Source organism: Mercenaria mercenaria, chromosome 16 (genome assembly GCF_021730395.1).
Source record: "Mercenaria mercenaria strain notata chromosome 16, MADL_Memer_1, whole genome shotgun sequence".
Lineage (NCBI taxonomy): Eukaryota > Metazoa > Mollusca > Bivalvia > Venerida > Veneridae > Mercenaria > Mercenaria mercenaria.
In genome coordinates this window covers 46906242-46933916 of record NC_069376.1, presented here as the reverse complement: position 1 = coordinate 46933916, position 27675 = coordinate 46906242, and the positions used below count along the sequence as shown (strand labels likewise).

The 27675-nt window shown below is 36.0% G+C and overlaps 1 long non-coding RNA gene across 6 annotated transcripts in view; it reads right to left on the bottom strand.

The window, feature by feature from the left end:
- LOC123532773 (uncharacterized) overlaps positions 1-27675 on the bottom strand; it is a 39460-nt gene that overhangs the window by 9580 nt on the left and 2205 nt on the right. For 2 of the 6 annotated variants that reach the window (XR_008367860.1, XR_008367863.1), the window contains exons 1-9: positions 19573-19937; positions 16890-17141; positions 9730-9796; positions 6799-8727; positions 3737-5833; positions 3329-3430; positions 2589-2722; positions 2148-2245; positions 821-921 (exon numbers count right to left, since the gene is read on the bottom strand). This is a non-coding gene — a long non-coding RNA (uncharacterized LOC123532773). Of the gene's footprint in view, positions 1-122; positions 228-820; positions 922-2147; positions 2246-2588; positions 2723-3328; positions 3431-3736; positions 5834-6798; positions 8728-9729; positions 9797-16889; positions 17142-19572; positions 19938-27675 lie in introns of those variants that run through there. The other 4 variants (XR_008367861.1, XR_008367862.1, XR_008367858.1 and 1 more) reach the window with 4 other exon arrangements.

The window sequence follows — 27675 nt, the reverse complement described above, 5'->3', positions numbered from 1 at the left end:
TGCTCATTACCGTAAATTAAAGCTATATAAATGGCAAGAAAGCATTTTGTGATGGAAGTTTAAATGCAAACTTTGGAGCTGGTTTCTTAAGGAAACACTGAAGTCAAAACTTCCCATCATACCTGACAGAGCTCAAGTTATTTCTTGGTGTACTTCGTCATGGCATCTGGGGGTCTGTCAGGATGTAGTTTTCTCAACAGAAGTAACTGGTCAAATTTATTTAATTTCTAGAAATAGCAAAATACAAACAAAATGTCTTCATTAACATTATATAAATAACAGTTTTTGAAAAAAAAAAATGAAGCAATTTCCCCTCTGCTTTTCTGAGGACTTGGGACCTCCAGATTTCAAGTCTGTCACTGTTCAGATTCACATTTATTCATTTCTCATTAATATGAAGTGCCAAATCTAAATAGTGTGAATCAATCAAAGACAAACTTTAAATCAGGTAGCATTAGAAATCCTTCATTCTTTTAAGGGCAAGAATCACCCATTTAAATTTTTTAATTCCAAAACAACTACTGTAAACCTAAAGAAGAGCTGTCTGTAAGACAGCCAATGCGCGACTATTCAAATTGTTGTCCGAGAAGCAGGAATATTACCCTAAATGTTAAAGCATCTATAGAGCTTCAATCCAGTATCTGCATTAGTTTTTACGCTTACTCCAGGGTGAGTAGAATAGCTTATTCTTCAAATAGTCCAGCTAAAAATGATTTTGCCCATTTTAAGTTAAGTTATTTAATTTAATATTTTTTTTTTCTTTCTGCAATATTACTGTGAATGAATGATTTCTCTCTGTGATAATGCACAGAGACAATACCTTTAGTTACTACCACATCCACATCCACACTGTATCTTCCAGGACAATTGATTGCTGGACTGTATCTTCTTGGAAAGTTTGCAGCTGGACTTTTTCTTCTACTGAAAGTAAAGAAGAGAGCATAACTTGACAACAGTTCAGAAAAACCAAGCAATATATGCCCATTCTTTTACATCTAAGAAGGTGCCGTGATAAGGATGTAACTATATATCCAAGCTAATTATCTTAGGGTTTATTTGACCAATTGACCAATACGTTATATTCAACCTGTGACGTACATTTTAACCTATAACAAGAGCACCGCCTTGCGGGTGCTGACGCTCATCTGATTTTTTTGTATAATAGAAAAATTGTCCTACCCATGATTTTCTAAGTCTAAAAAGGGCCATCATTCTTGCAAAAAGCAAGATAGAGTTATGTTTCTTGATGTACAGCTTCTGCTCTGCTTATGATGGTGAAAAACTGTTGCAAGTTTTAAAGCAATAGCTTTGACAGTTAATCAGAAAAGTTGACTTAAACATAATACTCAACCAAGAAAACGATTTTCTAAGTGCAAAAGGGGGCAATAATTATTGCAAAAAGCAGGATGGAGTTATGCTGCCTGCTGTACAAGGTCAGCTTATGATGGTGAACAAGTGTTCCAAGTTTCAAAGCAATAGCTTTGATAGTTTAAGAGAAAAGCTGACCTAAACATAAAACTTAACCAGGCAACACTGATGCAGATGCCAACACCACTCAAGTGATGACAATAACTCTTTTTTCTTCAAAAAATCAGATGAGCTAAAAATGGAAAATGATATCACTCGTCAAAAAAGTATACATAGAGAATTTTACAGCACCCAATTATCAGCCAATCAAGTACATCTTTTTGTCAGTGTAATATGTGCACAAGAAGGTAAAATATGTGTTCAGGTTTGGCCTGGGTGTGGTACAGTAATGTGGCAGCTGTAGACAGGGGGAGGGTGACAGCTTTTGTGGTGACAAGATACAAAGGCACAAACTGACAGTGGAAGGAATTTTTGTAGGGAGTTTATGTTTGGGTGGGTGAGGGCTGTATGTATATGAGTGGAAGGGCAAAACAAAGCTGTCAAAAAGACAGTGCACATGGATATTTGAAACGATAATAACCTGCAAAACCTTAACCAAATTTTCCCACACAAGTGCAATAATTTCAATTAACATTCTATGTTATCATGCATGCAAAATTTTAACCAGAATTTTTAAAGTTCAAAAGGGGGCATAATTTGCCCAAAATAAGTGTCAGAGTGATAGGACTTGATCCTGTAATGTTGGCTATTGACAAGGAAAAATAAGTATATATGTATACCATCTGCTTGTCACTCCATTCTCTCCAGTATCATCGTGTGAACTGTGTGCTTTTGATCACCATTTCCCATTTAAACTATCATCATCATCCTCGTAACCCTAAAACATTTAGAACAGATTGTACTGTATATATAAACTAAAGATTTTGTACCTGTAACAGTTAACAATATTGTATTTTCTGTCTTGTAACAAAATCACTAGTACTGGTCAATCATAGTAACTCAGAATTTAGCACCATTTTACACAGAGGACAAAGTGAAAATAAATGGAACAAGATAATGCATAACATGTTATTAAGTCCAGCTTTAATGTATTTGTTATGTATTTCTTTTAAAGGGCGATTCCGGATGTTGAGACTGAACAAACACTTTGAAATTTGAACTAGGCTACACTACAGTGAGCAGAGATAGTATCTGGTGAAACACACAACTTATACACATACCTCAACTTCATCCTTTGCAAAATGCAAATCTGTATTGATTTTAACAGTCACTGCTCCTTCTGGGTTTGATGGCTAGAGCCCCATATTCTTCTGAGCCAGAATAGTCCAAAGTTACATATGCTTGAACTTCACTTCTAATAATGACCATAAAATAAGACAACAAGCATCAGGCTTTGCCTGTGAAATAAATAATATAGACAACAAATCTACATCAAAATGGTAAAATGCAGTTTACACATGTATGACATCATTACTACTGTAATAAAAAACAACATTTAACTGTTGGCCTTCTGGTCGCAAGTAATTCTGCTTTAGCGATTTGTGCAGGATCACCTTGGTCTGCATTGTTTGCTATTCAGTCCTTAAATTTTTAGTGAACACCCCTTCAAATAAGTGGTACTGCCCAAATTGAATGATGGACCAGTCTATTTTAGAATTTAGCAGGGTAAAGGTTAAACAGAAACACTAAAATTGTGGCATACTATATGTAACACAGATTACCTTTATATAAAATCAAATACAACATTTTTTATAAAACACCGACACATACAAAATATTAAATTATAACAAAAACTTTGCTAACTTTGATAAAATGCAAAAGGAACACTTTCCATCTCCTAACAAAAAGCAACCAGATTAGAACAAAACACAGGCACAAGCACGTTTACATCCTTTACTTCAATCCTGACAAAACAGCTTGACTGCCAAGCAACCTTGAACATAAAACAAAAGTCTGTTACCTTCAGTTTGGCAGACCAAACACACAGTTTTGATGTCCATTACTTTCATTTCTCTAGTTGACAGCAGTGTCAGCTGTGGCATCCAACACCTGTGTTTGTAGTCTGTTGCAGTTAACATGCAACCCAAAAAAAAAAACGATAATACAAAACAATTGCTACTTTATGCCGACATGAAAAATACTGGTAAAACAGTGCACAAGTACAAACCATCAGCCTGTCAATTTGCGGCTTTCTGTGTTAAAAAGACAAAATAAAAATTATACAGCATATATAACATGAAAATAAACATGAAAATGGTATCTATACACTCTATTCATTAGTTTAAAACATATGTTAAAACATATTTTAAAATGTGTGGTAAAACATTAAAACATACATAAAACATACTAATACAAACCATCAACTTACCGTCGTTTATATGACTGAAATTGTTGAAAATACCCGAACACACACACACATCAAGTCGAAGCTTTCTGTGTAAAAAGACAAAATAAAAATTTGTAACAGCATACATAAAACTAAAATAAAAAACACCAAAATGGTATTTACACATTCAGTTCATATTATAAAACATGTTAAAACATCAAAAATATACATACCTGTAAAACAGAAGTACAAACCATCACCTTGCACGTCTGAAGCCTATCTAAGCCATTTAGTTTGATATCTAGCTGAAAGAGAAAGGTATCTAAGAATTCTTCTGTCAGTGCAGAGTTCCCTATCCAAAAACAAAAACACTTACCCTAAAACCCGAATTATACAGACCTAAACCACAGCAAACCAAAAAAAAAACGCGCGTCCTGCCCTCGTTCACACAATGCAACCTATGCACGCAACTATATCACAGATAAAGCAAAAAACACTTAGAAATTAAAATATATATATGGTATTTATACATCTATGTATATTTATAAAAAAAACAACAAAAAAAAACGACATCAAAATATACATACTAGTAAGACAGCAAGTACACAAATGCCGATCATCCGCATGCCCATTTCAAGCTTTCTATGTAAAAAAAGACAAAAAAGTTATACGACAGCATACATAAAACAAAAATTAAAAAAAAAAAAAAAAACACCAAAAAAATACTATCTTTACATTCTTTTCATATTATAAAAGGTAGGTTAAAATATTAGGTTATACATACCTGCAAAAAAAAGAAGACACACACAAACCATCAGCTTGCTAATGTAAACATAATCTGGAAGGTAGATCCCTCAGAAGCACCAAGCTTTCTGTGTAAAAAGATAAAATTAAAGACTATCCAAGTATACATAAAACAAACATAAAAATACAAAAATGGAATATTGATGTATTCATATTTAAAAACAGGTATCAAAACATTTAATACATAAAAGCGAAAACACACACATACCAACCATCAGCTTTCCAAACTTGAAGCTTTCTGTGTAAAAAGTAAGTGTCTATTACCATTAGAGCAGTGTCAGCTGTGGCATCCAACACCTGTGTTAGTAGTCTGTTGCAGTTAACATGCAACCTAAAAAACAGTAACACAAAAACATGGTAAAATTTATAAACATGTCTAATTATATCATACTTAAAACACAAACTAATCTGATTTGTCTGAAATCATCGGATGCCCCACCTCTGAACAAAAACAATCAGCTCTCCCAATTGCAGATTCCTCTAAAAAGAGAAAATAAAAAGCTATATGACACAAACATAAAAACATTATCTCTGTAATTCCGGTTGCAATAGACATAACTCAATTTTCATTCAGAAAAAGAATTAAACACCCAGTAGCTTAAGAGATTTAGCTTAAACAATTTTCACTGTCCACCAAAATGTGAGCCTGTCCAAAGTAATGTCTTAATCCTCTTTCACAACTTGCAATTACTTACTGCTCTTGACACCACCCATTTGATTCTAAAGACCAGTTATATTATTTTTTAGCAGGATTCAAATGCCTTTCCACAGGAGAGGCATTATCCGCCTGCATACTTACATAACCTTATACTTGAGAGATCTTCCCTATCTACACAATTTACTTCCCTATCTAGCTGAAAGAGAAATGGACACCTAAGAATGGCTCTGCAATTGCAGAGTTCCCTATCCAAAGGACCTCGGACGAACGGTGATCACAAAAGCTCACCTTGTCACTATGTCGTCACCTCAACGCAACAAAGTTGTATCTTATTATAAATTTATAATAAGATATACAACTGTTGCGTTGAGGTGACGATGTGACAGGTGAGCTAATACTTACCCTAGGATTCACATTTTGGGGGAACAGCAAGAAAGAGGAATATTGAAATAACCAATAAAAAACACCTTCTACAACCGGAATTATAGATATTAAGATGTACATAAATTACACTGTTAAAAAGTTAAAACTGCAATGTTTTATATATTATAATACCACTTTTTATTAAATTGTCAGAGGATAAATGGCATGTAAAAAAGGTGTCTATTACCTTTAGAGCAGTGTCAGCTGTGGCATCCAAAACCTGTGTTAGTAGTCTGTTGCAGTCAACATGCAACCTAAAAAGCAGTAACACAAAAACATGGTAAAATTTACAAACATGTCCAATTATATCATACTTAAAACACAAACTAATCTATCTGTTTGCTGAATTCACAGCTTCCTTGGTCTTAAAAGAAATGATCCAAATGTCCCACCTCTGAACAAAAACAATCAGCTCTCCCAATTGCATATCCCTCTAAAAAGAGAAAATAAAAAGCTATATGACACAAACATAAAAACATTATCTCTGTAATTCCGGTTGCAATAGACATCTCAATTTTCATTCAGAAAAAGAATTAAACACCCAGTAGCTTGAGAGATTTAGCTTAAACAATTTTCACTGTCCGCCCAAAATGTGAGCCTGTCCAATGTAATGTCCTAATCCTCTTTCACTACTTGCAATTACTTACTGCTCTTGACACCACCCATTTGATTCTAAAGACCAGTTATATTATTTTTTAGCAGGATTCAAATGCCTTTCCACAGGAGAGGCATTATCCGCCTGCATACTTACATAACCTTATACTTGAGAGATCTTCCTTATCTACACAATTTACTTCCCTATCTAGCTGAAAAAAGAAATGGACACCTAAGAATGGCTCTGCAATTGCAGAGTTCCCTATCCAAAGGACCTCGGATGAACGGTGATCACAAAAGCTCACCTTGTCACTATGTCGTCACCTCAACGCAACAAAGTTGTATCTTATTATAAATTTATAATATGATACAACTGTTGCGTTGAGGCGACGATGTGACAGGTGAGCTAATACTTACCCTAGGTTTCACATTTTTGGGGAACAGCAAGAAAGAGGAATATTGAAATAACCAATAAAAAACACCTTCTGCAACCGGAATTATAGATATTAAGATGTACATAAATTACACTGTTAAAAAGTTAAAACTGCAATGTTTTATATATTATAATACCAGTTTTTATTAAATTGTCAGAGGATAAATGGCATGTAAAAAAGTTGTCTATTACCTTTAGAGCAGTGTCAGCTGTGGCATCCAACACCTGTGTTAGTAGTCTGTTGCAGTCAACATGCAACCTAAAAAGCAGTAACACAAAAACATGGTAAAATTTACAAACATGTCTAATTATATCATACTTAAAACACAAACTAATCTGATTGTTTGCTGAATTCACAGCTTCCTTTGTTTTAAAAGAAATCATCCAAATGTCCAACCTCTGAACAAAAACAAACCATGTCCAAACAAAAACCAACTGCCTCTGAACATATAACCTACAAAAATCAACACCTTCCAAAAATCCACCACAGCAATGGAAAAAAAAAACGCGCGTCCCGCCCTCGTTCCCACAATGCCGCCTACGCACGCAATTAAATCATAACGTATATAAAAAATGGTATTTATTCATTTTATTCAGATTTTAAAACATGTCATAACATTAAAATATGTACAAAACTGAAAACAAACTATCAGCTCTCCCAACTACAGATCCCTCTGAAAATAGAAAAAAAATCTGTACGACACAAACATAAAAATATTGCAATAAAAACATTATCTCTGTAATTCCAGTTGCAAAAGACATAACTCAATTTTCATTCAGAAAAAGAATTTAACACTCAGTAGCTTAAGAGATTTAGCTTAAACAATTTTCACTGTCCCTCAAAATGTGAGCCTGCCCGATGTAATGTCCTGATCCTCTTTCACAACTTGCAATTACTTACTGTTCTTGATACCAACCATTTGATTCTAAAGACCAGTTATATTATTTTTTAGCAGACTTCGAATGGTTTTCCATAGGAGAGGCATTCTCCAGCTGCATACTTACATACTTCGAATGCTTTCCATAGGAGTGGCATTATCCGGCTGTATACTCGAGGCTTCAAATGCCTTTCAATATGAGAGGCATTATCCGGCTGCAGAGTTACAGGCTACAAATGCCTTTCCATAGGAGATGCATTATACTTGAGAAATCTTCCCTATCTACACAATTTAGTTCCCTATCTAGCTGAAAGAGAAATGGACACCTAAGAATGGCTCTGCAATTGCAGAGTTCCCTATCCAAAGGACCTCGGACAAACGGTGACCACAAAAGCTCACCTTGTCACTATGTCGTCACCTCAACGCAACAAAGTTGTATCTTATTATAAATTTATAATAAGATATACAACTGTTGCGTTGAGGTGACGATGTGACAGGTGAGCTAATACTTACCCTAGGTTTCACATTTTGGGGGAACAGCAAGAAAGAGGAATATTGAAATAACCAATAAAAACACCTTCTACAACCGGAATTATAGATATTAAGATGTACATAAATCACACTGTTAAAAAATTAAAACTGCAATGTTTTATATATTATAATACCAGTTTTTATTAAATTGTCAGAGGATAAATGGTATGTAAAACAGGTGCCTATTACCTTTAGAGCAGTGTCAGCTGTGGCATCCAAAACCTGTGTTAGTAGTCTGTTGCAGTCAACATGCAACCTAAAAAGCAGTAACACAAAAACATGGTAAAATTTACAAACATGTCTAATTATATAATACTTAAAAACACAAACTAACCCATTTTTTTGCTGAATTCACAGCAGCTGATTCACAGCTTCCTTTGTCTGGAAAGAAATCATCCGAATGTCCCACCTCTGAACAAAAACAAACCATCTCCAAAACCTATAAAAACCAACAACTCCAAACAAAAACCAACTGCCTCCCAACAAATAACCGACAAAAATCAACACCTTCCAAAAATCCACCACAGCAATGGAAAAAAAAAAACGCGCGTCCCGCCCTCGTTCCCACTATGCCGCCTAGGCACGCAATTAAATCATAACGTATATAAAAAATGGTATTTATTCATTTTATTCAGATTTTAAAACATGTCATAACATTAAAATATGTACAAAACTGATGACAAACTATCAGCTCTCCCAACTACAGATCCCTCTGAAAATAGAAAAAAAAATCTATACAACACAAAGATAAAAATATTGCAATAAAAACATTATCTCTGTAATTCCGGTTGCAAAAGACATAACTCAATTTTCATTCAGAAAAAGAATTTAACACTCAGTAGCTTAAGAGATTTAGCTTAAACAATTTTCACTGTCCCTCAAAATGTGAGCCTGCCCGATGTAATGTCCTGATCCTCTTTCACAACTTGCAATTACTTACTGTTCTTGATACCAACCATTTGATTCTAAAGACCAGTTATATTAATTTTTAGCAGACTTCGAATGGTTTTCCATAGGAGAGGCATTATCCAGCTGCATACTTACATACTTCGAATGCTTTCCATAGGAGTGGCATTATCCGGCTGTATACTCGAGGCTTCAAATGCCTTTCAATATGAGAGGCATTATCCATCTGCAGAGTTACAGGCTACAAATGCCTTTCCATAGGAGATGCATTATCCGGCTACATAGTTACAGGCTTCAAATGCCTTTCCAAAGGAGACGCATTATCCGCCTGCATACTTACATAACCTTATACTTGAGAGATCTTCCCTATCTACACAATTTAGTTCCCTATCTAGCTGAAAGAGAAAAGGGCACCTAAGAATGGCTCTGCAATTGCAGAGTTCCCTATCCAAAGGACGTCGGACGAAGGGTGATCACAAAAGCTCATCTTGTCACTATGTTGTGACCTCAACGCAACAAAGTTGTATCTTATTATAAATTTATAATAAGATATGACCGTTGCGTTGAGGTGACGATGTGACAGGTGAGCTAATACTTATCCTATGTTTCACATTTTGGGGGAACAGCAAGAAAGAGGAATATTGAAATAACCAATAAAAAAAATACCTTCTACAACCGGAATTATAGATATTAAGATGTACATAAATTACACTGTTAAAAGTTAAAACTGCAATGTTTTATATATTATAATACCAGTTTTTATTAAATTGTCAGAGGATAAATGGTATGTAAAAAAGGTGTCTATTACCTTTAGAGCAGTGTCAGCTGTGGCATCCAACACCTGTGTTAGTAGTCTGTTGCAGTCAACATGGAACCTAAAAAGCAGTAACACAAAAACATGGTAAAATTTACAAACATGTCTAATTACATCATACTTAAGTTACTAGTATTAGGTTTCACATTTTAGGGGACAGCAAGAAAGAGGAATATTTGAAATAACTAAGAAAAACACCTTCTACAACCGGAATTATAGGTATTATGATATACATAAATTACACATTGTTATTTCATACCACCTTTACAGAACTACAATGCTTTATTCATTACAATACAGCTTATTTCAAATCGTCAGAGGACATATATGTATTCAATACCACTTTTATAGAACTGCAATGCTGTATATATGACAATATCACTTTTTATCAAATCGTTAAGAGGTCATATGTATCAAACGCTCATCCAAATGATCTGCGTATCTGTGCTCTCCATATCGAGCTAGGCAGTTTCAAATCTAATTCTTTAACAATATTACCATATCATCTAATATCTATATACATATATATACAAATTATACATTAAAATACCGAGACAATTACCAGCCATTCCTCAGAAGGGCAGGAACACTATAGGAATAAAAGTACCAAGATCTTCTCCTAACAACAGCTGTCTGTTGACAGTGCGCTCGACTATTGGAAGCATTGATAGAAGTATACGGTCAAAATATTACCGGAGATTTTCAGACAAAAGAAAAGGAACAGATAAGACAAACAATGTATCTGCATTTGTGGATTTGGATAAGTTTTGCACTATAATGCAATGTGACCATGTTGGTAAGCAAGTGTTCAAAGTGTCAAAGCCATATACCAAACAGTTGATAGACAAAATATCGAATGGTGTGCAAAACCTTACTAATTTCTATGTTCAGAAAAGGACCATAACTCAGCTCAAGTCCTTGTCCTAGGTACGTAGACTATGAAGGTAAACAAGTGGTCAAAGTTCCAAAGCCATATGACAAACAGGTTAGGCATAATATAGACTGGTACTAAAATCTTCACTGATTTCCAAGTCCAAAAAGAGCCATAATTTAGCGAAAATAGTTGACAGAATTATGTACTCTTGCCAACAGACAGAAATCATGATGATAAACTAGTGTTCAAAGTTTCAAAGCCACATGTCAAATAGCTTTGACAAAACGTTGACTTGTATGAAAACTAAACCAATTTCCAAGTCCAAAAAGGGTCATAATTCAGCCAAAATAGTTTACACAGTTATGTACTCTTGCCTACAGATGGAAACCATGATGATAAACAAGTGTTCAAAGTTTCAAAGCAAGATATCAAATAGTTTTGACAAAACATGGACTTGTACGAAAATTGAACCAATTTCCAAATCAAACAAGAGCTGTCACAGGAGACAGCGTGCTTGACTATTTCGATGCTGGATAGTGAAACTGGGCTGATCTGAGGAAACTGGAGCTGTCACTGGAGTGTTTATTAACTCCAATGGTGAATGAAGATATTGCACAATTGCCTGAGTCTGTGTCAAAAATATTACGTAATAAGAGAGGTACAGATAAAGTGTATCAAAACACTATATAAGTAAAACCTAAGCAAAAAGGGGGCATAATTAATAAAATATTGGTGCAAGAGTTATGCATCTTGTGTCATATGATGTGGGTGATAAAGTGGAACAACTACTTCAAGCTTGAATGAAATACATTTCATAATAACTGAGAAATAGTGAAAATGCATCTAAATTAACATTTAATTCTAAGTACAAGAGGGTCATGATGACTCTGAATCGCTCACCTGAGTAATATCAGCTATATGTTTCAAATGTCAAACTGATGATAAAATATTAAGAAAGTCAGTAGGTTACATTCATGGTCAATGAAATTCAGTTTTACAATTTGTGTGCAAAACTGTGTAAGTCATCAATATTTCAAGGCTGTATCTTAAAAAACAAGAAAGTAGGCCAGTAGGTCAAGGTCACAATCAAGTGACACCATATTACTTGGGGTCATCAGGTAATTATAATTAAATAGTCTTGGAAATAGAATCAGATGATTTTTTAAGTATTTTTCCGATAATTATAACTCACATAATAACTAAGTGACCCCAGGGCGGGGCCTCTTTTAGCATAATTTGAACAATTTTGGTAGAGGACTACTAGACAATGCATTATACCAAATATCAAAGCCTAGGTTGTATGGTTTCTGACAAGAAGATTTTTAAATCTTTTTCCTATATAAGTCTACATAAAACTTGGGACCCCCAGGTCAGGGCCTCTTTTCACCCCAGGGGTACAATTTGAACAATTTTGATTGAGGACCATAAGACAATGCTACAAACCAAATATCAAAGGTCTAAGAGTTGCGGTTTCAGATAAGAAGATTTTTATACTTTTTTTCCTATATAAGTCTATGTAAAACTTGCTACCCCCGGGGCGGGGCCATATTTGAACCTAGGTGGATAATTTGAACAATCTTGGTAGAGGACCACTAGATGATGCTACATACCAAATATCAAAGCCCTAGCCCATGTGGTTTTGTACAAGAAGATTTCCAAAGTTTTCCCTATATAACTCTATATAAACTGTGTGACCCCCGGGGCGGGGCCATATTTGACCCTAGGGGGATAATTTGAACAATCTTGGTAGAGGACCACTAGATGATGCTACATACCAAATATCAAAGCCCTAGCCCATGTGGTTTTGTACAAGAAGATTTTCAAAGTTTTCCCTATATAACTCTATATAAACTGTGTGACCCCCGGGGCGGGGCCATATTTGACCCTAGGGGGATAATTTGAATAATCTTGGTAGAGGACCACTAGATGATGCTACATACCAAATATCAAAGCCCTATGCCATGTCCTTTTGTACAAGAAGATTTTCAAAGTTTTCCCTATATAACACTATATAAACCATGTGACCCCCGGGGTGGGGCCATATTTGACCCTAGAGGGTTATTTTAATAATCTTGGTAGAGAACCACTAGATGATGCTACATACCAAATATCAAAGCCCTAGCCCATGTGGTTTTGTACAAGAAGATTTTCAAAGTTTTCCCTATATTACTCTATATAAACCGTGTGACCCCCGGGGCGATGCCATATTTGACCCTAGGGAAATAATTTGAACAATCTTGGTAGAGGACCACTAGATGATGCTACATACCAAATATCAAAGCCCTAGGCCATGTGGTTTTGTACAAGAAGATTTTCAAAGTTTCCCCTATATAAGTCTATGTAAACCATGTGACCCCCAGGGCGGGGCCATATTTGACCCTAGGGGGATAATTTGAACAATTTTGGTAGAGGACCACTAGATGATGCTACACACCAGATATCAAAGCCCTAGGCCCTGTGGTTTTGGACAAGAAGATTTTTAAAGTTTTTCCTTTCGGTTGCCATGGCAACCAGAGTTCTGCATGGCATTCAGTTCTTTGAACAATTTTGAAAGGGGGCCACCCAAGGATCATTCCTGTGAAGTTTGGTGTAATTCTGCCCAGTGGTTTTCAAGAAGAAGATTTTTTTAGGAAATGTTGACTGACGGACGCTGGACGACGCACGCCGGACATTAAGCGGTCACAATAGCTCACCATGAGCCTTTGGCTCAGGTGAGCTAAAAAGGAGGCATAATTCATGAAATATTGGTGCCAGAGTTATGCACCTTGGGTTAAATGGTGTGGGTGATGATGTTGAACAACTATTTTAAGTTTGAATCAAATCCATTCAGTAATAACAGTGATAGAGCGAAAGTGCATCAAAACTTTAACCTGAAATTCTAAGTAAAAAGGGGGAATAATTCATGAAAAATTGGTGCCAGAGTTATGCACCTTGTGTTATATGGCATCGGTGATAGTGCTGAACAACTATTTTAGTTTGAATCAAATCCATTCAGTTACAAGAGCTCGTCGAACACGAAATGCCCACTTGATGCATTCAGTAATTGCACAAGGAGCAGAAATAATGAGCTCACTGTAAACAAAAGTCCTACTGTTCTGGTCCAATCTGACCTTGACCTTTAACTTATTAACCTAACAAGAGATCACAGAGTGATCTTGGCACCGACCACTGAGCTATTTTTTAATGTTCAAAATTTCAAGACTAGCACAAGATCAAAATCAATGTTAAATTTCATTTCGGTACAAAACACTGTGCATGTGGTCCAAATTTGAAAGCTGTGGCTTGAGAAATGTGAAAGTAGGTCACTAGATCAATTTCAAGGTCAAAGTTCATTTCCGTAAACAGAACTATGCCTGTGCTTCAAATTTGGAGGCTGTAGCTTGAGGAATGTGAAAGTAGATGCTAGGTAAAAATCAATGTCAAATTTTAATTCAGAACACAAAAATATGCATGCAATCCAAATTTAAAGCCTGTAGACTCAGAAATGTCAAAGTAGGTCACTAGGTCAATCTCAAGATCAAAGTTCATTTGGGTACACAAAGCTATGCATGTGGTCCAAATTTGAAGGATGTAGCTTGAAAAATGTGAAAGTAGGTCACTAGGTCAAAATCAAGGTCAAATTTTATTTCAGTACACAAACCTATGCATGTGGTCCAAATTTGAAGGCTGTAGCTAAAGAAATGTGAAAGTAGGTCACTAGGTCAAGATCAAGGTCAACTCATGTCAAGGTTCATCTTGCCACTTAAAACAACAGAGGTGGTCCAAATTTGAATAATGTAGGTTATAGACATCAAGATTCTAAGTTTTTCCCTATATAAGTCTATATGAAATCCATGTGACCCCCGGGGTGGGGCCATATTTGACCCTAGAGGGATAACTTGAACAAACTTGGTAGAGAACCACTAGATGACACTACATTACAAATATCAAAGCCCTAGTCTTTGTGGTTTGGACAAGAAGATTTTCCCTATATAAGTCTATGTAAACCATGTGACCCCAGGACGGGGCCGTATTTGACCCTTGGGGAATAATTTGGACAATCTTAGTAGAGGACCACTAGATGATGTCATATACAAAATATCAAAGCCCTAGGACCTGTGGTTTTGGACAAGAGGTTTTTCAAAGTTTTTTCCTATATATATGTCTATATAAACCATGTGACCCCCTGGGCTGGGCCATATTTGATCCCAGGGAAATAATCTGAACAATCTTGGTAGAGGACTATTAGATTTTGCTACATACCAAATATCAAAGCCCTAGGCCCTGTGGTTTTGGACAAGAAGATCAGAAACTAACTGTTCCTGGCAAATGTGACCGTGACCTTTGACCTAATGACCTCAAAATCCATAGGGGTCATCTACTGGTCATGACCAACTTTACTATCAATTTTCTTGACAATAGGCCTAAGCGTTCTCGAGTTATTGTCCGGAAACCATTTTACTGTTCCTGGTCACTTTGACCTTTGACATACTGACCTCAAAATCAATAAGGGTCATCTGCTGGTCATGACCAACCTCCCTATCAATATTCATGATCCTAGGCCCAAGCGTTCTTAACTTATCATCTGGAAACCGTTCTACTGTTCAGGGTCACTGTGACCTTGACCTTTGACATACTGGCCTCAAAATCAACCTGCCTATCATCTTTCATGATCCTAGGCCCAAGCGTTCTCGAGTTATCATCTGGAAACCGTTTTACTAATCAGGGTCACTGTGACCTTGACCTTTGATATACATATCTCAAAATCAATAGGGGTCATCTGCTGGTGATGACCAACCTCCCTATCAACTTTCATGATTCTAGGCCCAAGCATTCTTGAGTTATCATCCGGAATCGGATTGTTCTACATACAGACCGACAGTCACTGTGACCTTGACCTTTGATATACAGATCTCAAAATCAATAGGGGTCATCTGCTGGTGATGACCAACCTCCCTATCAACTTTCATGATTCTAGGCCCAAGCATTCTTGAGTTATCATCCGGAATCGGATTGTTCTACATACAGATCGACCGACATCTGCAAAACAATATATGTCCCCCCTTCTTTGAAGGGGGGCATAAAAACAGAGTGAAAGTGCATCAAAACTTTAACCTGAAATTCTATGTAAAAAGGGGGAATAATTCATGAAAAATTTGTGCCAGAGTTATGCATCTTGTGTCATATGATGCGGGTGATGATGTTGAACAATTGTTTTAAGTTTGAATCAAATCCATTCAGTAATAACAGATGGAGTGAAAGTGCATCAAACCTTAAAAACTAAGTGGAAAGGGGAGATAAATCATGAAATATTGGTGCCAGAGTTATGGCCCTTATGCCAGATGATGTGGGTGATGATGAGGAATAACTATTTCAAGTTTGAATCAAATCCATCAAGTAATTACAGAGATGTTGAAAAAAGCGAAAGTGTAAAAAAACTTCAACCAAGGTGGGGACGTCGAGTAGGATAGCTCTCCTTGTACTTCGTACAGTCGAGCTAAAAAGGGTCATAATTCAGTCAAAATAGTTGAAAGAGTTAAGTACTCTTGCCTACAGATATAAATCATGATGATGAATAATTGTGCAAACTTTCAAAGCCACATGTCAAATAGTTTGACAAAACATAGACTTGTACACAAATTGTACAAATTTCCAAGTCCAAATAGGGCCATGATTCAGTCAAAATAGTTGAAACAGTTATGTACTCTTGTCTACAGATACAGACTGTTATAATAAACAAGGGATAAAAGTTTCAAAGCCATATTCAAAATTTTACACAAATGTGAACTGGTACGAAAACTTACCAAGATTTCTGAGTTAAAGGACCATAATTCATCCAAAATCCTGATAGAGTTATGTACCTTGCCTACAATGGACATGGATGGTAAACAAGTGTGAAGTTTCAAAGCTTATCCAAAACTTGTCAAAAGTGGACTGGTACGAAAAACTTAACCAAGGTATGACGCCGACGCAGACACTGATGCCATAGTGAGTATGATAGCTCTACTTATTCTTCGAATAGTCAAGCTAAAAAGTGCTTTAATGGGTCAAGTACTGTTTCTGAACAGCAGACAGTTCTGGTGTTCCTGGATCCTGAATCAAAGGTCTAGGACAAATGATTTTAGGCAGTGCTTTTAGAACTTAAAGAAATCTTACTAACTCTTCTTTGGTACACCAAATAACTAACAGTTAGAAGGTCAGCATTTTCTATGAGAGATCTGGCTGAAACACTAAACAGGAATACAACCTAGTCAAGAAGGTCTGGAAGAATAGGCTCAATCTGCTGAAAAGCAAGACCCACCTTGGAAAGAACTATATCTGGGTGACAACCTCCACTGGTCCTGCCTCAGTCAGAGCCAACTCTTGAAACTGAAGATCTTCCCATCCCCAAAGAATGTCCTATAGGCTGGCACCAAGGGAACCCCATTTGACACCTGGTCAGCAGAAAAGGCCTCGTCTAGTGACTGGGTCTCATCCACAACCATGCCGACCTCCTCACCACATACCAGTGGCAGTTCCCCAACAACCTAGTCAGCTGACAAGTCCTTCACACCTGAAAAGAGGAAAGTTTACATTCATAAGTTCGACATAGCAATCAGTAAGAACTAAGTGCCACTTCTTTTCTAATCAATAATTATATCCTTCAAGGGATATTATCCACACCCTGGTACATGCATGGCAATGTATTGGCATGCTTGCGTACATGCTAAGTATTTATGGTTGATCTTCCTTTTGTCACTAAGTATAACATTTTTTGGGGGTATGCATGGGGGCCCTAAAGTTGCCCTTGTCTGTCCATCCCAATTTGTACCATTCATATCTCAAAAAGTATTTGACCCAGAGTCATCAAACCTTGCAGGATTATTATTCAGCATGGGAAGCAGTGCACCAGGGGTTTTAATTTGGATCTAAGAGTCAGACCACACCTATGGCCCTTGACTGGTGGAAAATAGGCATAAAAAGGGCCTAATTTTGTGTTGCATTTGTCTCGATAAGTATTTGACTCTGAATTAAGAAACATTACATGAATATTATTCAGCATGTGAAATTTTGCTTACAATACAATATTATATATATTATTTAAAGTCCGCAAGATATAGTGTCCACAAGCTGGGCAAAGACCGGTCACAATCCTCCACCTCTGATTCATGTGGGGAAGTTGGCAGTTACTTGCGGAAAACAGGTTTGTACTGGTACAGAATCCAGGAACACTGGTAAGGTTAACTGCCCGCAGTTACATGACTGAAATACTGTTGAAAAACGGCGTTAAACCCAAAACAAACAAAAAACATCAATATTTAATTATAGGTTTTTTTTTGTGTTTTTTTTCTGTCATATGTTTTTGCTTGCTTTTTATGTTTTACTTTTAGTCTCTTACCAGTTACCCCAGATGACTGTCTATCAAGAAATTTAGTGGAATATATGTTGTTCAGGTTGTGTAGCATAAATTTGATATATGATTTTCCTTACTCATACCCGTTCATAGGGATTTGCCTGTACTGCAGTGCTTTCATTCAGTTGTTGATTTTATTATTTTCTATTAAAAGGTTGTTTGTAATACAAAGAAAATGATCTTGTTGCATTTTACTTTTAGTCTCCTACTAGTTGTCAGCGGATCGGACCATACGTTTGACTGTCTATCATGTAAACACTTCAACAATACGTTATTCAGGTTCATTTAAATTCATACATATTCATAATCTGTTTTTGTGGTGTATATTATGCAAGTGCCAAACCAAAACTCAAATGTCAAACTAGAAGAATTCGCGGGCTTAGCAAAGTTTCATTAAATTGTGTCAAGGGGATGAGGAGAGATGGTGCGCACAAGATTGTGTCTATGTATAGTAACAAAAAACAAAGTCACATAACTCTGCATTTTGACCTAGAGTCATGTAATCATGTACGAATATTATCCATCATATGAATTTGTGCATAGGTTTTTTTTTCATTTTGCAAGACCAGAGTTATGGCCCTTGATTTAGGGATGTCATCCAGAATGTGAATTGTTGACCAGAGTTTTTTTCACTTTGCAAGACAAGACTTATGGCCTTCAACTTAGTCAAAAAAATTAAGTTTAAGCTGCATACATGTCAAAATGTACCTGACCCGAGTCATAAAACATAAGGATTATTTTACTGCCTATGGAATTTTGCAATTGGTCGACAGTTCTCATTTGAACTTTACTCAGCTAGGCCACAGGGGTTCGATTCATGCCTAGGTCCAGGCCCTACCCTATAAGAAAAACACATGAAAATCATTTCACCTAGAGCCAAGTTCTATGTCCCTTTGGATTTTTCTTATAGGGTAGGGCCTGGACCTAGGCATGAGCCAAACCCCTGTGAGCTGGGCCAGAGAAATGATTCTTCATTAAGTGAAAAATACGCAAAGTTTTTAAAGGTTTGTGTTGCAAACATCTTATAACTAAAATTAAACTTTGACATGAAATTAATTTTTTCATAAACATATTAAAAATAGTTTTATGTATGCAAGCAATTCAAGACACAAGAACATACACTAGTTTTATCAATACAGTAATTTTTTTAAAATTTAATTTGTCAAACTGACCTCCAGTCTCTCTTATTTCTAAATTGGAAAATAAACAAGACAGGACGCTCGACTTTTTTCAGTGCTTGATTCTGAATTAGAGCTTTGCCAGTAAAAAAAAATCCAAGTTAAAAAAGGACATAACAGTAACTCTGTCAAAATTCAAATCAGAGTTATGGGAATTCATGGTTCATACAGAATATTAGAGACAAAATTCAAGTACTTTTCAAGGACTTTTTACAATTTTTCAAGCACTATTTTTTTTCAAAACCACGACCTTATCTGAAAAACTTTTATTATGTAATGCAAAAATAAAACAACCATCACTTGTTACACCTTTGAAAATGACGTAATTCGATTATTAGATTGATGTAATTCACTATTTTGCTGAGGTTTATCACTATTCTTGTGATTTTTTAGCACACTCCTACTAATGATACCTCAAAATTTTGTCACACGAGGTACAAATACACTTCGTTCTGTCTGCTCTATAGGGCTTCAGCCACTGTTTATATTCGTCTATTGTCTCCCACTTACTTGAGTAAACATGTTTATTTTTCCTACTCATTTTAATTCACTGGAAACACTCGCAAATAGCTAAAAATTGCGAGTTATTATTCCCCGTACTTTTTTAAACGGAAACGGAAACATGCAAACGGTGATATAGTAGAAATAGCACTCTGTAAATATCGATAAAGTGTGGCCGTAGACCACTATAATAGCATACGAGTGACCCGATCCTGCAATTTCACGAATTTATTTTCATTTTCTCCGATTTATTTTAAGCCTTAAATTCTTTTTGCAAAGCAAAATTACGGAAAAAATTACGGAAAGAATATTTTCAAGGAGTGAAAGGTCAAATACAAAGAGTTTTTTTCAAAATTCAAGTACTTTTCCAGGTTTTTTAGGGGTTTTGTCATTTTCAAGGAGTTTTCAAGGACTACCATCGAATTCAAGGACTTTTTAAGGCCTGTGCGAACCCTGGAATTGTGTCTCCTGGTGTAGATTTTGATAGTACATAACCATTTAGAGTTTCAAGTCAAGAATCAAAAGCTTTAATAGTAACAGGGATATTTGATTTTATCAAAAATTTTAGTTAAAAAGGGGCATAATTCTGTCAAAATTCAAGTCAATAGCTTTGATAGTAACAGAGATGTTTGACTATCAAAAAACTTTAACCAAATATTCAATGTTAAAAAGGAGCATAATTCTGTCAAAATTCAGATCAGAGTTATGGGGCTTGTTTATCCTGGTGTAGACTGATAGCAAATACTGAAACTATTTTAAGTTTCAAGTCAATAGCTTTGATAGTAACAGAGATTTTTGACTTCATCAAAAGCTTTAACCAACGGCAACACTGACGCAGACACCAGGGCGAGTGCAATAACTTTACTTTTTCTTCGAAAAGTCTAGCTAAAAATAAGCAAAATTTGATGAATTGGTATCCCCTGCCAAATGGGTTTGTGATGAGCAATATGGCAAAGAAATATATCTGGTAAAAAGTTGTTAATGATGTTACTAAGAAGCAATTAATTTCATTACATTACATTTAAAAGAACAGAATGATGTCCTTAAGAGAGCACAATTGAGTAAGTAATCTGGATGAGGGGTGTGTGTGTGTGTGGGTGAACAACTTCACATGTTAATAAATATTCATGGAAGGTTTGCAAAATAAACAAGAGGGCCATGATGGCCCTATATCGCTCACCTGAGTACCATTGCTTTAATCAAAAACAAAAAGAAGAAATTCTTACAAGGTACAGATATGTCAAAATACACCTAAAAATTGGAGGTACCATCCATGTTGTGCACAGAAAAGTGGTCTCAGTTTTTCCCTATGGCCTATAATAAAAAGGTTACTAAATAAGCTATTTATAGTAACATAAAAGGGAAGTAATAAAAAAAAATATAGTAAGCGAACAAAAGAAGGATCTGCCAAACAAGAGGGCCATGATGGCCCTATATCGCTCACCTGTTATCAATGCAAGAAGGTCCTCAGAAAAAATATGGAGGTACCATCCATATTGTACCAAAGAAAAGTGGTCTCGGTACAGCCAATAATAAAAAAGTTACTAAAAATAAGCTATTTATAGTAACGTAAAAGGGAAGTAATTAAAAAAAAATATTGTAAGTGAACAAAAGAAGGATCTGCCAAATAAATCTGTTGACATAAATGAAATTTCAGATCAGTATCTTCATTAGTTACGGAGATACATGTATACCCATTTTAATTTGAAATAAAAGGAGATAATTTGACATAAAATCAGTCCATAGTTACCTACCCTGATTGTCTCAGTCCAACTAATGACAATAATGAAATTTCAAAAAAGTCCTATAAGTACTTACTGATATAAATCCATTTTGATTACAATCAGGGGAGGTAATCAGATATAAAATAACTCTGGAACCTACGATTGGGTCTGATTTGTCATGGAATCCAAGATTTATTGTTGTTGAAGATATTTTGGAAGTTTGTATCAAATAAAACCATAAATGAAGTCTCTATATGGCTGCAAAAGCCAAAATAGCCAATTCTGGACTTTTAAGGGGCCATAACTCTGGAACCCATAATGGAATCTGGCTAGTTCAAGAAAGGAACCAAGATCTTGTGGTGATACAAGTTGTGTGCAAGTTTGGTTAAATCAAATCATAAATGAAGCTGCTATTGTGCAGACAAGGTCAAAATAGCTAATTTTGGTCCTTTCAGGGGCCAACACTCTGGAACCCATAATGGGATCTGGCCAGTTCAAGAAAGGAACCGAGATCTTATGGTGACACAAGTTTTGTGCAAGTTTGACTAAATTCAAATCATAAATGAAGCTGCTATTGTGCAGACAAGGTCAAAATAGCTCATTCTGGTCCTTTCAGGGGCCATCACTCTGAAACCCAAGGAATCTCGCCAGTTCAAGAAACGAACTGAGATCTTATGGTGATACAAGTTGTGTGCCAGTTTGGTTAAAATAAAATCATAAATGAAGCTGCTATTGTGCAGACAAGGTCAAAATAGCTAATTCTGGCCCTTTCAGGGGCCATAACTCTAGAACCCATAATGGAATCTGGCCAGTTCAACAAAGGAACCGAGATCTTATGGTGATACAAGTTGTGTGCAAGTTTGGTTAAAATAAAATCATAAATGAAACCTCTATCGTGCAGACAAGAAATTGTTGACGGACGCACAGACGGACGGACTGATTACGGACGAAGGGTGATCACAAAAGCTCACCTTGTCACTATGTGACAGGTGAGCTAATAAAAACAAGAGCAACGCAAATGCAGAGCAATATTCACATAAAACAAAGTCATATGACCTTTGGCTCCTAAGTGTGACCTTGACATTGAATTTAGCCGTCCGAAACATGCGCTCTGCACATCCTTTCAATGAGTGAACATTTGTTTCAGGTTTCTCTGAAATCCAACAAGGGGTTCAAGAGTTACAGAGCGGAAGGGAAATTGCTAACCAACACACAGACAGACAGACACCGAGGCGATAACATAATACGTCCCTGCAGGCGTATAAAAAAAGAATCGAGATCTTATGGTGATACAAGTTGTGTGCAAGTTTGGTTAAAATCAAATCATAAATGAAGCTGCTTTTGTGCAGACAAGGTCAAAATAGCCAATTTTGGCCCTTTCAGGGGGCATAACTCTGGAACCCATTATGGGACCTGGCTGTTTCATTTGTTTGTTTTGGGTTTAACGTCGTTTTTCAACAGTATTTCAGTCATGTAACGGTGGGCAGTTAACCTAACCAGTGTTCCTAGATACTGTACCAGCACAAACCTGTTTTCTGCAAGTAACTGCCAACTTCCCCACATGAATAATCAAATAAGTCACGGAAAACATACGCCCCGCCCAAGGATCGAACTCTTGACCCTGAGATCCGTAGACCAACGCTCTTACCTATTTAGCTAAGTGGGCGAGCTCTCTGGCCGGTTCAAAAATGGAACCAAGATCTTTTTGTGACACAAGTTTTGTGCAAGTTTGATTAAATTCAAATCATAAATGAACCTGCTATTGTGCAGACAAGGTCAAAATAGCTAACTCCAACCCTATCAGGGGCCATAACTCTAGAACCCATTAAGGGATCTGGCGGGTTCAAGAAAGGAACCAAGATCTTATGGCGACACAAGTTTTGTGCAAGTTTGGTTAAAATCAAATCATAAATGAAGCTGCAATTGTGCAGACAATGTCAAAAAAGCTAATTTTGACCCCTTCAGGGGCCATAACTCTGGAACCCATAATGGAATCTGGCCAGTTCCAGAAAGGAACCAAGATCTTATGGTGATACAAGTTGTGTGCAAGTTTGGTAAAAAATCATATCATAAATAAAGCTGCTACTGTGCAGACAAGCTCAAAATAGCTAATTTTGGCCCATAATGGGATTTGGCCAGTTCAAGAAAGGAACCGAGATCTAATGGTGATACAAGTTGTTTGCAAGTTTGATTAAAATAAAATCATAAATGAAACCACTATCATGCAGACAAGAAATTGTTGACGGACGCACAGACTAACGACAGATGAAGGGTGATCACAAAAGCTCACCTTGTCACTATGTGACAGGTGAGCTAAAAAGAAAAAGATCAAAAATATGGATCCGGATAGAAAGAGACTGACAGATGAAGAGACAATGCCAAAACTTCAGTGGGGGATAAAAAGTGCCCATCCACAATATTTCCCACTAAAATTCGGATGAGAAGTCTTAAAAGGGGAATATTCAACATTTGACAATGCATGTGTTTAGAATGAGTTTAAAGGTTCTCTACTAACACCAGAAAGAGTATCATATGAAAACCAGAGTTTGTAGCCGAGACTTCATATTTACAGAAAATATGGCCCACTGCATCGGATCTGAATAGTCATGAATTTGTTCAAGAATAACAGATAAACAAAAACCTTTAAAATTTGCCTATTTCAAACCGAAAGTATGTTTTCTGACTAAATACAAACCCATCGTGCATCTTAGTTTTTTTTCGGAAGAATGCTCCGAAACGAGGCTATAATTTATAAATAGATGCAAACTAGAGTTGTCACAGGAGTGACAAATTATACCCCCACAATATGGCCTTGTCACAGAACTAAGCCGAAGTCAAAGGTGAACATGCTTGACAGTTGACCTACTGACCTCAAAACCAATAGAGGTCATCTGCTGGTCATGATCAACCTCCCTTTGAAGTTCCATGATCCTCGGCCCAAGCGTTCAAGTTATTGTCCAGAAAAGGTTTAGATGTTCCGGGTCACTGACCTTTGGAACTTAAAATCAATACAGGTCATCTGCTGTTCATAAGCAACCTCCCTATTAAGTTTGGTAATCCTAGTCCCAAGCATTCTAAAGTTATTGTCCGAAAACCGTTTAAATGTTCTGGGTTAAAATCATTTTGGGTCATCTGCTGGTCATAACCAACCTCCCTATCAATTTTCATTAACATACGCCCAAGTGTTCTCAAGTTACTAACCTGAAACCATTTAACTGTTTCGTGTTATTGTGACCTTGACCTTTGACCTACTAGCCTCAAAGTCAAACTTGACCTGTATTTTATCATGTTACACCTGTGTACAAAAAATATGAGCCTAGACCCAAGCGTTCTCAAGTTATTATCCGGAAAATGTTCCGAGTCACTGTAACCTTGACCTTTGACCTACTGACCTAAAAGTAACACTTACCTGTATTTCATTATGTTACACCTGTGTAACAAAATATATGATCCTAGGCCCAAGCGTTCTCAAGTTATCATACGGAAACCATTTAAATGTTCAGTCACTGTGACCTTGACCTTTGATCTACTGGACTCAAAGTACAACTTGACCTGTATTTTATGATGTTACACATGTTTACCAAAATTCATGATCCTAGGCCCAAGCGTTCTTAAGTTATCATCCGGAAACCATTTAACTGTTCCGAGTCACTTTGACCTTGACCTTTGACCTACAGACCTCAGTCGAACTTGACCTGCATTTCATGATGTTAAACCTGCGTACCAAAATTTATGTTTCTAGGCCCAAGCGTACTCAAGTTATCATCTGGAAACGGTTCAACTTTTCTTGGTCACTGTGACCTTGATCTTTGACCTACTGACCCCAAATTTGAACTTAACCCGTATTTTCTGATGTTACACCTGTGTACCAAATGTTATTTAAGTCGGTCAAGCCTTTCATGAGTTATCATCCGGAAACCATGAAAACAAATGGACTGACCTACCGACTGTCCAACCAACCGCCAAGCTATATACTAACCCAAACTTCGTTTTTTGGGGGTATAAATACATCATTATGCTCCAACGACGTGATGTTAACAAACAGGACAGGGAATTGAACATTTTTGTAACTCACAAAATTTTTAAGTACATATTGCTAAATTAATTCAATAAAATTTTAGAAATTAAACACAAAGTCGCCTAATGTATGTCACTGTCAATTTGAAACTAAAATCTTGTTTATTCAATTCATGTAAAACTACCATCATGGAAAGAAAAGAATGCAGTTATTTTGCGGCACCTCTTAACAAATATTCGTTTGAATTAATTTTAATAATCATGTGATCCTGACGAATTTCTTATCGATTACTGAAAAGCGACAAACACAGAAGTAGGACAAAATGACTACCCATGTCAGGTCTAAGAAAACACAAAAAATTATTCACTTCTCTGCACATGTTTTGATGACTTCAAGGGAATATTTCACTGCTATCGTAATGTTTAGAAGTATATTTCAAAATGTGTAGCCTCTTTTAAGATTTATGTTTTTATGTCTTTATTTGGCACCTTTAATGAAAAATATGAATTGGCAAAATCATGAAAATCAGACTACAAACAAAAGATACTGTAAAATCATTAAATTTCGTGGGCATGAAATTCCGTGGTTTTGGTCAAAACAGCAGTTTCGTGGGGACATGAATTCATGAATTTCAATTTTTGAACATAATGAATTGGAATTTTACTTGTTAAATTTCGTGGATTGACTTAACCACGAAATCCACGAAAATAAGTCCCCCACAAATATTAATGATTTTACAGTAAGCCAATTTAAATATTATCAATTCAATAAAATGGCAGCAATTTTGGGCATAGCTAAATCATCATTTTTTCCTTATATAGGCATTACCAAATATGGTATAGTGAGTTTTAATCTACCTGTCTGTGCAGGATATGCAGTTTAGAGACGGTCCACTGCATTATTGTGCAGGATATGTAGTTTATTCACTGCATTATTGTGCAGGATATGTAGTTTATTCACTGCATTATTGTGCAGGATATGTAGTTTATTCGGCAAACTGGTTTCTTATTCAGTGGTCATCTACCTTACACTGTAAATAATGTAGCATTTAATTTTAGATGTTAGTTACAGAATTAAACAATTATGTTGCTCTATCTATTTTGCTCGTTTTTTTTTTTTGAGATTACCATTATTTGCATAAGTCAGATTATCTCCGCCCTGCTAGGTCAAATAAAATGCTCTATATAACTGTGGCCAGATTACGTCAAATATAATTTAACATGGAGTTTAAATATAAGGAATACACCTTTTCACACAAACTAAGGCTCATATTATATTATGGCCAAAAAAATATAATTCTCTTAGTTGTTATTAACTGATTTACCATATTTATAAGGTAATGCTCATATAAGGAAAGAATGATGCTGTCACTGTGCTATAAATGGCTGCAATTTCGTTACATAGATGGTATTCAAATGACTGTTTCTTTTTTTTGTTTTTAGTCTTTCTAATAAGTAATGTTGCCAAATGAAATGTTGCATATTCCCCTTAAACTGTTACAACATTTTAAGGTGGTGGTTGCAAGTACATCATTCTAAGGTAGATGATGAGTAATGACACTGCAATGTACTTTAAGCAATTCAGCATTTTCTGGATGAAACTCTCGCGATCATTGCATTCCATGAAAAACGAATAAAAGCTGAAAAAGCATATCAGAGATTACCTTATCTGATGATTTTCGTTACAGGTCAACTACCCTAAAAAACTAAAATGTGTTTATTTATTGCTCAACCAATTAATTAAGCAGGTAACTTCAGATATCAACATTAATTTACAACTTAAACTGTTTACACAACCTGAAAAAAAAATTTTTGTTGGGGCCTCTCATAAATTTACAATATATCAAAAATTATCACCTAATTGAGTGCATTCATAAAAAAAAATATTGATGGTAAAATGATGTAAAATCTTTAATAACTTCTTTCAGGTAAATTTTTGGTATGGTTTTGGTAAGCTTATAATAAAGAGATCTCAAACTCAGATTTGTTTCATTAGTTTTAGACTCTTGGCTAGCCTTGGATTTTGACTTTTTTAAAAGGCAAAAGGAATTTCAGTATAGGCTCTTTCAAAGTGTTGAAAGTAGACTAAGCTTTAAGTCCAAAAGGGGGCATAATTTGCTCAAAATACATGTCAGAGTTATGGAACTTGACCCAGTGAGGTTTGTAATTGACCTGTATGTACTTGCATGCAAAAACTTAACCAAGGTGTGACGCTGACGCCAGGGTGAGTAGAATAGCTAGACTGTTCTAATTTCTTCGAATAGTCGAGCTTAA